This window comes from Panthera pardus, unplaced genomic scaffold (assembly GCF_024362965.1).
Source record: "Panthera pardus isolate Hobbes unplaced genomic scaffold, ASM2436296v1 HiC_scaffold_10, whole genome shotgun sequence".
NCBI lineage: Eukaryota > Metazoa > Chordata > Mammalia > Carnivora > Felidae > Panthera > Panthera pardus.
In genome coordinates, this window is record NW_026526655.1 from 91,731,927 (window position 1) to 91,744,805 (window position 12,879).

General features: G+C 40.8%; 1 pseudogene; it reads right to left on the bottom strand.

The window, feature by feature from the left end:
- Positions 1–2,527: 2,527 nt before the first annotated feature.
- Positions 2,528–3,140, bottom strand: LOC109269684 (ras-related protein Rab-40C-like; annotated as a pseudogene).
- Between the last annotated feature and the right edge of the window lie 9,739 nt (positions 3,141–12,879).

Genomic DNA, 12,879 nt, shown 5'->3' on the forward strand with positions numbered 1-12,879 from the left:
CAGATTCTGTGTCTCCTCTCTCTGCCCCTCCCCTTCGTTCACACTCTGTCTCTCTCTTTCAAAATAAAATAAAGACATAAAAAAAAATTTAAAAAGAAAGGGTAGTGTCATGGAAAGTTGAGGGGGACTAAAAAGAATTTTTATAAGGAGAGAGTTGTAAAAAGCATTAAATAAACCACATTATTCAAGTAAAGCTACAATTGGCATTGAATTTATTAAGAACATAGTTTCAATGCAATGAAATGAATTGTATTCATATTTGGAAGCTCTTACCCCTAATGTGACTATATTGGGAGACAGCGTCTTTAAAGAGGTAGTTAAGGTTAAATAGCTTCATAAGGAGGAGTTGCAAAACAAATAGGACTGATGCCCTTGTGAAAAGAGAAAGATACCAGGATTGCACCTGCACGGAGGAAAGGCCATGTGAGGACACAGAGAGAAGGCAGCTGTCTGCAAGCCGGGAGAGAGAGACCTCAGGAGAAACCAATCCTGCCCACACCTGGAACTTGGATTTCCAGTCTCCAGCATTGTGAGAAATACATTTATGTTGTTTGAGACACCCAGTCTGTGTGATATTTGCTTATGGAAGGCTTACCAGGCTAATACAATGGGCATTATTGATATTTGAATAATTACATTTCCAGAGGTAGTAAAAGCTGACATCATAGAGCAGTAGGGTAGGGAGAAAAATGGGGGTGAGTATATTCCCCTTTATATAGAACTGTGGCTATGTGGCAGAGAGAAATAGCCCAGGAACCAGAGAGGCTGTGTTGAAACCCTATGAGAGCACAATTACATCGCGTTTACCATAAATTTCCAAGAGACAAGTTGATCATCTTCACACTGTAATATGCATAATTATGCATGTTGATTAGAGCATATTTCTTTGTTTCGTAACTGAAGGAAATCTTGGGAGAGTTTTTAATTTGAACCAGGCAGGAGAATCTTACAAGGACATTAGCAATGAAGTTGGCATTGCATTCTTTTGGTGTAATTTTAGGGTCACTAAATCAGCTGGATTTCACAATCTAAATTAGAGCATGTTGATGTTGTGCCCCAAGTTGTAGAAAGTGTAGGGTTGTTTGAAGTCATCTCTCAGAATTTTTTAGTACATTTCTTTGTTTTCTTCCTCAGAGTTTATCACACTGAGTTTTTCTTTCTGGAGGGCATAGTTTACTCCTACTAATAGAACTTTCCTGAATTAGCATGTTACAGTTTTCAAAGTGAGTTTGCATTTATTGTGTCCTAATTCTTCTTTCCCTCTTAGGGAATTTGCTGTTCCAGGTACTCCACATCTTTCCTGAATCACTCATTTCCCATCACAACACAAATGCATTGTTAGTCTCCAATATTCAAAATAATAATAATAAAACACACTTTCTACCCACATCGTCCAAGGTATCAGTCCTCTGTTCTCCTATCTTCTCTTACAAAGGTCACTTCTTAGATGGTCTCATGGTGGTTTCTCATATATACATATCACCTCTAAGGTGATGACTCTTCAGCCTTCCCCTGGGCTTCAGTCTGGTAAACCTAGGCATTGAAAATTAACATATCCAAAAAAGCAAGCGTCTTGATTCTCCCTACCGTCTCTAGTCCAGCCCTTACCATTGACATTCTACCAATAAACAGCTTCACTGAGATGTTGAGGCCAAAGCTCAGAAATCACCCTTGAAACTTCTTTTTCTCAATCCATCACCAGAGTTGTGTTGGCTTTACCTTAAAATGAGACACCAATTTAAAAAACAAAACTAAATGACAAAACAAAAACTTACGGTGCTCATACCTGCTGGTGCTGGTAGCTGGGGTAGTGCTTACTGCCCAGAGCTTGCAAAGGGTTCACTTATCTCATGGGTCCCCAAAGGCCCCTGCGCAGCCCTCACACCCCCATGTGAAGTGTATGTGTATTCAAAGAAAGATTCAAATTTTGACAGCAGATTCCTTCCCGTCTTTGTGTTTGCCTCAAATCCCCTTCCTCTCCAAATGTCTCTAGGTCCTCCCCACAAGTGACATGGGCTCACCGCTTGGCTACACGGAGGATCCTGCCCACGATTTTAAAATATAAAAAAAGGGTAAAATGTCTTATTTATGTAAAATAAGAAAGGTGGGCCGAGCCTCCAGGGTTACTAGGGACCGCCTCCTGGCCGTTTCTCAGCTGCACCACAGAGTCCTGGGCTTGTTCTGCCTAGACCTCCCGCAGCAGGAGTCTCGAAGCCCTCTGCAGGGCTCGTTCTGGCTGAGACAGCCAAGCATACTAGCTGCTTCCCCACGCTTCCCAGAAACAGGAGCCATAGCATTCCCTGCACCCAGCGCCGGGTCAGGAGCGGAGCGTTCGCCAAGGGCAAGCCCTGCCAGACCTCATCTGGACCTGGCGGCCCCGGCCTGCACCACTGGATCTTGCATTTGTTCCTCAAGCATTTCTGAGACAGATGGACGGACCTCTGGAGGCCGTTGCTCTTGCAGCCGCCATTTCTACCCCACCCGCTAGTGAGTAACAGCGCAGGTGTTTCATGCATGCAATCGCCAATTAGTAAAGACTTGAGGTGACTGGCAGCAGGAGTTGGACTGTGAGGCACACGCGGTGCAGTAAACAGTGGCCCGAACAGATCTTCACGCCATGCTGCATGAGCACGACGTGGGACAGCTCAGCGAAGGACCTGAAGAAGCTGAAGTTGCACAGCTGACCTAACTTGAAAAAGGTTGGGCCGTTCTCCCCGCAGGTGCGCTCTTGCTCCTTGGCGACTTGCTACCTGGAGGCTCCATTCCCTGCCAGGATCCAGGAGACCCCGGCGCGCTGGCTTCTTGATCCCCTTGATACACCCATCCGAGTTGTCCAAGGACCAGCTGTTGGTGATGTCACACACTAGGAGGATCCTCTGCGAGCCCCTGGAGTAAGACCTGAACACCGTGCGGAACCTGCCTCCGCCCAACATATTGGAGAACTCCAGCTTGACCCGCTGGCCGCCCGGCAGGTTGGTAGTTGTCTTGTAGTCGATCCGGTTGCTGTAGGCTTAAGGGGCTTAGGCTGCATCTTCCTGCACGCGCTCCTGGATCTCGCCCTGGCCCACGTTGCTGTCGCCCACCCACAAGAACTTGAACATGTGGTTGTACCTCTTAACCAGAATGCCCTGGGTCCCCATCCTTGCTCATGCACACCTCCATGCTCGTGGTGCAGGCTGGGTAGAAGTCCGCTGGCCATCCGCTGAGAGCCCTCAGACCAACCTACGCGGTGGCCCAGTTTCAGGGAGGCAGTGCAGGACGGTCCCACTTCTCCACACCAGCCGCCTCACCTCAACCTGTGGTTCCAGCTTGTGCACCACACACCATTAGCACGTTTTTCATGGGTAACTAAAATAGTCTCTAAAGCAATATTCTTGCTTCTGCTCTTGCTTCCATGATGTATTCTCCACATAATAGACAAGGTGATACTTTACAAATATAAATCCTATCAAGTCTCTCCTGTCATATTCATTAGTACTACCCACTGACCACATTGTCCCCATGCCCCTCTGGACACCTGGTGGGATTGTGTTTACCCACCTTCTTGTGGATGGGTGGGCTTATGTGGCTCGTTCTGGCCAATAAGTTGTAAGCAAAAATGACATCTGCATTACTGAGCTGGAGCATTTAATTGCTGTTTCGAGACCCCCAGATCTTCTCTTCCCACTGCCACAGAGACTGGAATGTTCTACACAGTGGTGACTTCATCATTTTGGGTCCTGGAGTGAGGATAAGGATGGTCGCCATAGAGAGCAGAATCTCCAGCCAACCCTTGTTAAACACACATTGAAATCATGAGGGATGTCTGTATGCTTTTAAGCCACTGAAATTTTCTTTTTTGTTACTATGGCATAACCCATCTGTCTTGACTGATGTCCTCTGCTGCTTGAAACATGCCCCATGCAGATGGAGTTGCAACAAATCCCTTACCATGGTCTGTCACCCTATGTGACTTGACCCCTGCCTACTTTTGATTTTTGGTTGTTATACTCTAGACACACTGTCCTTGATGTTTCTCCTACTTATCCACTTCTTAGGTTTTTTTGTACTTTCTGTTCTCTGTTTTTCTGGAATATTTCTCTCCTCAGGTCTGCACATGGCTAACTCCATCACTTCATCATTCAGTGGCACCCACTTAGACTTACTTCTCTCTTTAAAATCTGTCCTCTACCTTCCCAGAAATATTTTAAGTTTCTGAATTAGAAAAAAAAAAAAAAAGCCAAACTAACCAGGTTATGCTAAAGTAACAACAACAAAGCTCCCAAAACTCAGGAGTTTATCACAACAAAAATTTACTTTGTGTTCTCACTAAGTGTGTAACTAGGGTTAGCAGTGGATCTCTGCTCATTGCTCAAGCAAGGATCCAGGCTAGTGGAGGCTTCACTTCATCACAAGCTTCCAAGAACCCTGTGGCATAAAGATGGGAGCCATACAGTAACTAGCACAACTAATTAAATATGATATTCCTGAAGTGACACATGCTACTTCAACTAACTAACTAACCAACCAACTAACCATTGGTCAAATGGCCCGTCCTGACCACAGACATTTAGGATTTGGTCCTGCAGTAGAGAAGAATCTTCAGTGTCATTCTGGAGGACAGAAAAGTCAGATTATCAGGAAAGCCACATTAGTGACTGTCACAGCTGCTGTGTTGATTAGCTACCTGCTGCATAAAAAATTACTACTAACTAAGCTACTTAAAACAACTTTCTTTTATTAGCACACAGTTCTATAGGTCAGAAGTTTGGGTGGGCTTTATTTGGTTCTGTGCCCAGGATATCATAAAGCCAAAATCAAGGCTGAGCTGGGCTCTAGTTGGGGGAAGGGTCCACTCCCAAACCCATTCAGGTCATTGATAGAATTCACTTTCTTGAAGTTGTGGAACTGAGGTCTCTCTTTCTTGCTGGGCACTCTCTGTTCTTGGAGACCACTGGCAACCTCTCACGTGGCCTCTTTCATCTTCAGACTAGCAGTGGCATTTGAAGTCCTTCTCATTTTTCCCCTTGTAGCCATTGAGGCCTGACTGTCCTTTCTGCTTTTTTCAGGAAACATTAGCTTCAATCTATTGTATTGTTTTTGTATCTACCATTCATCTCTTTGTCTTCTTTTGCCATCTAAAGCTCATCTTCTTTAATCCTCCTTTCTCCCATCTCTTCCTAAGGCCATTCACATTCTTTTCCTCTCCCATATCTGACTTCCTGGAACTTTTATGATATATACACTTTCATGTTACATTTGAATAAGTAATACAGGTCCCTGCCTCATCCTCACTCAGTGGGAGATGCTTTGGCCCATGGTGAAATCGATCTGCATGATGATATTTTCCTTGAAACATCCTCTTTCTGCCAACTTTCCACACCAAAAATGCAGTAATCTTGTCTCTCTGATGCTCTCTCTAGGAGTCCACACAGAAAATCCAATAGTCTCAGTGACTGTTCCTTTTTTAGCCCTATGTATCTCTTCTTGGACTTTGTCTACATCATTGTCTAAATTTAACCTCTCATATATGCACATCTATCTGTCTATGTGCATATATATATATGTATATACATATATATACGTATATATATACACATATATGTGTATATATATATATATATATATGTATATACATATATATATATAGTGTGTGTGTGTGTGTGTGTGTGTGTATCTGTGTATGTGTGTGTGTGTATTACTTCTGAAAAATTTTCAGACTAGGTTTTGCCATTCTCAATCCATGAGGAGGGGCCTTGTCTTTCCACCTATGTAAAAATGTTGGTTAAAATTTGTTTATTCCATAAGAGCATGTTACTTCAGCAAGTACTTGTATGGTTTGCAAAACTTTAATAAATATACAGAATTAGGTCTCCAGGATACTAATCCTCCAGTTGCTGAATAGAGAATATAATCTTTATATGAGAGACAGCTCTTTTTTAAGACATACAATTTGTACAGAGTGACAGTGAGATACTATCATATTTAAATGTGTGTATTCTATATTTTCTTCTAAATATTAGACTCTTAGGGTGCCTGTTTGGCTCAGATGGTTAACTGTCTGACTCTTGATTTCAGCTCAGGTCATGATCTCTCAGTTCTTGAGATCGAGTCCCATCTTGGGGTCTGTGCTGACAGTGTAGAATCTGCTTAGGATTCTCTCTCTTTCTCTCTCAATAAATAAATAAGCATTAAAAAATATTGGACCCTCATACTCTACTTTTTCCATTAGCTTTCAAGCAACCTTTGGTCACAGAGGCCTACTTACACTTTTTCCTTTTCTCAGCAAGTGTTACTATATGAGACCACTCTTATGTGCATGATACCATCTAAATTAGAGTTACTAAATTATACTTGGGGGGATGGTGTGCCTATGTGGCTCAGTTGGTTGAGCATCCAACTCTTGATTTAAGCTCAGGTCATGATTCCAGGGTTGTGGGATCAAGCCCCATGTGAGGCTCTGTGCTGAGCTAGGAGCCTGCTTGGGATTCTCTCTCTCTCCCTATGCCCCTCTCCCCTGCTAGCGCACACGCATGCACACACACATACACACACACTCTCTCTCAAATAAAAAATAAAATACACTCTGGTATTATGATTATTTTATCAGAGTTCTCTGTAAGGACTGTCATATGATTCTTTTGCATTTGATGTGAAGTAGGGGCTGAGGATGTTTACTTTTAGATTATATATGTCCCCTTTCAGTGTAGGCAATCTGCAAGCTTAATAAGCAGGAAAACTTTGTTTCCTTGAGGAACAAAATACATTAAAACCTCACCATATTTTCCTCTGCATATTGGCAGCCAAGAAACTGTGTACATTTCATGTTCAATTCCAGAATTTGTGTTGATTTCTATTAGTGGAATATTGCCTGTAGCCTCCTAACAAACATCTCCAGGCCACCATACATTTAGACAGGGTAAACTGCATCCTCATGCCCAAGATGTATATGTGACTGTTGAAAGAGAAAGAAGGAGAAAGAGTATATGTTGGAGTGGGGGAAAGCAAATGAAAAGGGGAGCATTAGGATCCAATGAAACCACATGGCATCAGACAGATTGTGGCTCAAATCCCACATCTGCCATTTGATTGTCAGAACTTACATATCCTCTCTAATCTTAGGTTTTTCTCATTTATAAATTGGTAATGAAAATACCCTCCTCACAGAGTTATTGAGAGGATTGGTAAAAATACCTAAGTAATTAGTATAATGTCTGGTTCTTAGTAAAAGCTCAATAAATGGTAGCTCTGATTGTTCTTCTTATTAATATTATTGAATAAGAAAGATGGAGAGAAAATCCCAGCAAAAAAGCCAACAGACTCAAAATGGAACTATTAGGGAGTTGTCTTTAGTATACTTTATGAGAAAAGGTTGTGCAAAGCCTCAAACTGCCAGGAAAACTGTGACATGGTAATGTTTTGCCTCCAAGAATTCTATTTTTTTCTTCTCTTTCTGTTCTTTTAGGATTCATAACTAATTGTGTCCATCAGTTTGTTCAAGTGTGTTCATTCATTCTTTTATTCATCATTCATTCATTTAAAAGGTATTTACTATCAAGATGCCTGGGTGGCTCAGTTGGTTAACCATTCGACTTTGGCTCACGTCATGATCTCACCATTTGTGGGTTTAAGCCCCACATTGGGCTCTGTGCTAACAGCTAAGAGCCTGGAGCCTCCTTCAGAATCTGTGTCTCCCACTCTCTGTCCTTCCCATGCTCACACTCTGTCTCTCGCTTTCTCAAAAATAAATAAGTGTTAAAAAAAGGTATTTACAAAACAAAAAGGTATTTACTATAAACCTGCTTTGTTCATAATACTGAGCTAGGTTCTGGGGATATAATAGTTAATACAGGCATAGCTTTGCCTTCATGGAGAGTGCAGACTAGAGAAGGAGACAAAGTCTATTACAAGTGGTAATTGTGTATGCCTCCTCTTGTTGCAAGCAACAATGACCTAGCGAACTATTTCACACAAAGGTCTTAATGAATCCCTCTAGGATTATTTGTGACTAATGAAAAGTTCCTAAAGAGGTGAAAGCTTAATCCAAATAAATGAATCTCTAATAACAGAAGTTCTATTAATGTGTCACCAAGAGTAAAACATATTTAAATCAAATGCTCTGCCAAGAATCCCTCAAATCCCACCACATAGTTAACTCCTCTTCTGCCAGGAAGTAAGGCTTTGATACTCTTTGTACACAGTGACTGTTAAACAATAAAGGATGTCCTGGGCCCCATGCCCCAAAGTGACACTTTCTCTCCTTATATACAAGCTCAAGACCAGCAAAGTCAGTTTTATATTTTAAAAGTGAAAAGGCCTTCTTGACTTGGATGAGCAAAGGAGGATCCACAATTAGAGTAACAAGAGGGTTTTTAACTCTGAGACATTTACACATGGAAATATGGAAGATATAACTAAACTACCAAAGGAAACATGATAATTGAGCTGAATGGAATTAAATGTGAAAGTCGTCCTCAAATCTTGCTGCACATTACAATCACCTAAGGACCTCTTTAAATGTGTTCATGCTCAAGGCGCCTGGGTGGCTCTGTCGGTTGAGCATCTGACTTCAGCTCAGCTCATGATCTCATGGTTTGTGAGTTCAAGCCCCACATCGGGCTCTGTGCTGACAGCTCAGAGCCTGAAGCCTACTTTGGATTCGGTGTCTCCCTCTCCTTCTGGTCCTCCCCGCTCACACACTCTCTCTCTCTCTCTCAAAAGTAAATAAACATTAAAAAAAAAGTGTTCATGCTCCGTTTTAGAACAGCTAAGTAAGCATACTTGGGACCTGGTCATTATATATATATATATATATATATATATATATATATATATATATATATATATATTTTTTTTTTTTTTTTTTGCATTTACATCTTCTAGGAAATTCTATCATGCAGCCCAGGTTGAGACCACTGAAACAGAAAGGAGTCTTAGGGACTGAAGATGAACCCTAAAAGCTTGGCCAGATTTTGATACATGGAGAGGAGTAAAACTGACAGCTTGTCAAGAGACTAGTGGAGAACAAATAGTCATACTTGAGTATGGCCCCACTTTGGGCTGTAAAGAGATGGCCTGACCTAAGCTAATGCCTCCTGTTGCACAGGTGGAAGGTAGGTCTGTGGTATGTGAACAGGAATTATTCTACCACAAATACTCTTACTTCAAGTTCTAATGTAGTCATGAAGGTTTCCTTGATTAGCTTTTTGGGAACAGTGAATATTTTGGTTCCAGTGAGTTTGAGGTACTTCTTTTGGTGTATCTGGAAATAAGGGAAACTAAGGATTCAGGGGGAAAAAAAGAAGATAAAGTTTTGACCAAGAGATCCCCCCCACCCCCCCTTCATGAGTCTTCTAAAGGAGAGAAAGCACTAAAATAATTGAATGATCACTGAACCTGGATCACAGTTCAGTGCTTCTAGAGGCCAGGCATGTAGACAACTGGGAGGCTCCCTTTCCTTTGGAGACTTACCTCAGGAGTTCTGCTGGCCTATGTGGGAATTTCCAAAGAAAATCCTGAGAGGAAGTTATTGTAAGTGGAAATTAACTGTATATTTCTTTTTTCTTCCTTCCTTCCTTCCTTCCTTCCTTCCTTCCTTCCTTCCTTCCTTCCTTCCTTCCTTTTTTTCTAATTTAGGTTATCTAGATCATAAATGGTATTCTCTTTGTTTTTCCATCTATATTGTCTTATTTCAAAGAATAGGAGAATATTTATAAGAAGTCCTGTAGTTTCATTTACAATGTTAACACCCCACCCTAATTTCTCTGTAGGATGATAAATTATCCAAACCTGAATTCTAACAAAGTAAAGTTTCCAGAAACCTAAATTGGGCAGTTAGAAAGATAAACCTATATAGTTAGAAGTTATTCCAGTTAGTGTTTGACAAGACCTAATAACAGTAAAGACTGTTACCCATCCTAATTCTTTGCATTGCCAAGTTTAACAATGCTGACGTGTAGGGGTGCCTGGGTGGCTCAGTTGGTTAAGGGTCTGACTTCAGCTTAGGTCATGATCTCACAGTTTGTGGGTTCGAGTCCCTCACTGAGCTCTGTGCTGACAGCTCAGAGTCTGGAGCCTCCTTCAGGTTCTGTGTCTCCCTCTCTCTCTGCCCCTCCCCTGCTCAGGCTCTTTCTCTCTCTCAAAAATAAATAAACATTAAAATTTTAAAAAAATTTAAAAATGCTCCGTGTAAGCATAAAAACATAAAAATACAGTCTTTTACTTTGGAGTTGATCTGTTAGACTCTGCTGTATCCTCAGGAATGGAGAGAGAGAAAATTGAATTTGCCAAAATTGGTCTTAGGATGAGTATTACTTGTAGCCAAAAGGAATAATGTTATAGGATACTTTAGGTTGGAATGGTGAGGCTGTGGACAGCATAACTGGATAACAGCAGATGGTAACTAGACTACCTTCTAAAGGAAGTGATGGCAGTTAAATGCAAGGATTTATTTTACTGAGTGAGTTTTCAAACTTGACTGCTGTCCTCAGTCAAGTTTGACTTTTTTCTCTTCCCTCCTTCATAGCCCTTCATTTCTTCTTTATGTAAACATGGAGTAAATATTTTTATATTTTTAATTAGTTTTTATTAAAGTGTAATTAACACAGTGTTATATTAGTTTCAGGTGTAGAATATAATGATTCAATATTTCTATGCATTACTCCATGTTCATCACAATAAGTACACTCTTAATCCCCTTTATCTATTTCACCCATCCCCCAACCCACCTCCCCTAGAGCAAATATTTTTAAAATATGAATTTGGAAATGTGCCAAATGTTAGTCTTCTTGGGCTGGTCACATTATCATCTCCATCTCTGTCTTGAACTTTACCTTCTTGAAGAGTACTGGTGGCCCTGAATGCTCCTTTATTCCCTTCCCAATATTTTGCCTTTTGTAGCTATCATTGGACAGATTCTAAGATGACCCATACCCACCCCACCCCCGCCACACACACACATATACACACACAATGCCTCCTGCCTCCTTGTCTTCATGCTCTTTTGTAATTCCCTTACCTTGAATGTGGGTGGCACTTGTGACTTGATTCTTACTAATAGGATACAGCAAAAGTAAAGGATATCACTCCTATGATTACATTGTTATTTAAGACTACTTTGGTACCAAACCTGCTCTAGAGACTTGTCCTGCTAACATGAAGTTAGCAGCCATTGGGGAAAGTCTACATGGTGAGAAATTAGAGGCAGGTTCTAAGAACTGAGGGCAGCCCCAATATCCAACCAGTAAAAAGCCAGAGCCCTAAGCCCTGCAATGACAAGGAAGGAAATTGTGCCAACAATGGCAGTAGGTTTGGATGTGGATAATTTCAAGCCTTCAGATGAGAACTCAATGCAGCAGACACCAGTTGCAACTTTGTGAGACCCTAAACAAGAGACCCATTTAAGAGGTGCTCAAACTTCTGACCCACTAAAACTGCGAGATTATAAAATACGTGTGTGGTTTTAAGCTCCCATGTTTGTGATAATTTGTTACAAAGCAACAGAAAACTATTTTACGTATTTAGAAGTACAAATCAAAATGATGCTAAAGATGAACCAAGTAGGGACCAGATGAGTGGTAAGACTCCATCTTATCTGTAGCATTTGTTCTGAGGTTGGAGGTTCTGTCTTTCAGTAATTCATTTACAAAAGGTTTGGTGTGTGGAATTACCACTTTGTCTCACTAGTGTCCTGTCAAGCTGAAAAACAAGTGGTAATCAGGCAATCTGAGAACATTTTTAATGATTAAACATAGTTTACATCATTAAAGAAAAATAGGTCAGTGTAATTTACCAGTTGTTCACCAGTATGAGAGAGATTTGTTTTACCCTGTGGATATTGGCTTGTTATTATAGTTACTATAATCAATACAAGAAGAAAAGAAAACTCCAGTGTTTGAGCCAGACCAGTTCATGTCTTTTGAAAGCTATTTAAGGATAGATTGATCACCTGAAAAAAGCAAGTGAAAAATGCCAGCTACTCAACTCAAAACAGTATGTGTATGCATAGCTATGTGCTGATTAATCCCATTTAAATTCTATTACCTACCTTTTAAATAAATGACCAAGAGAGTCCTTGTATATGCATACATTTAAAAAATTATGAAACTGAGTCCAGCTGCATTACTTTCTTTTGTAGGAAGTAAGTGGCAGTCCTGGATTACAAATGAAATTGTCTAATACAAATCAAATATAGGGTATGGAAAGAAGACTTAGGAAACTCTCCAAATGCAAGATGATATGATACCTTCACCCAGTATTTTTATATAGGGAACTTTAAGGGCATTAACTTTTTTTTTGGTACTTCAATGTTCATAGAAGCTTTATTTTTTTTTGAATATTCAGTCTGTTCTTTTATTTTTATTTTTTTAATATGAAATTTATTGTCAAATTGGTTTCCATACAACACCCAGTGCTCATGCCAACAGGTGCCCTCCTCACGCCCATCACCCACTTTCCCCTCCCTCCCACCCCTCATCAACCTTCAGTTTATTCTCAGTTTTTAAGAGTCTCTTATGGTTTGGCTCCCTCCCTCTCTAACTTTTTTTTCCTTCCCCTCCAGCATGGTCTTCTGTTAAGTTTCTCAGGATCCACATAAGAGTGAAAACGTATGGTATCTGTCTTTCTCTGTATGACTTATTTCACTTAGCATAACACTCTCCAGTTCCATACACATTGCTACAAAAGGCCATATTTCATTCTTTCTCATTGCCAAGTAGTATTCTATTGTGTCTATAAACCACAATTTCCTTATCCATTCATCAATTGATGGACATTTAGGCTCTTTCCATAGTTTGGCTATTGTTGAGAGTGCTGCTATAAACATTGGGGTGCAAGTGCCCCTATGCATCATCACTCCTATATCCCTTGGGTAAATTCCTAGCAGTGCTATTGCTGGGTCAT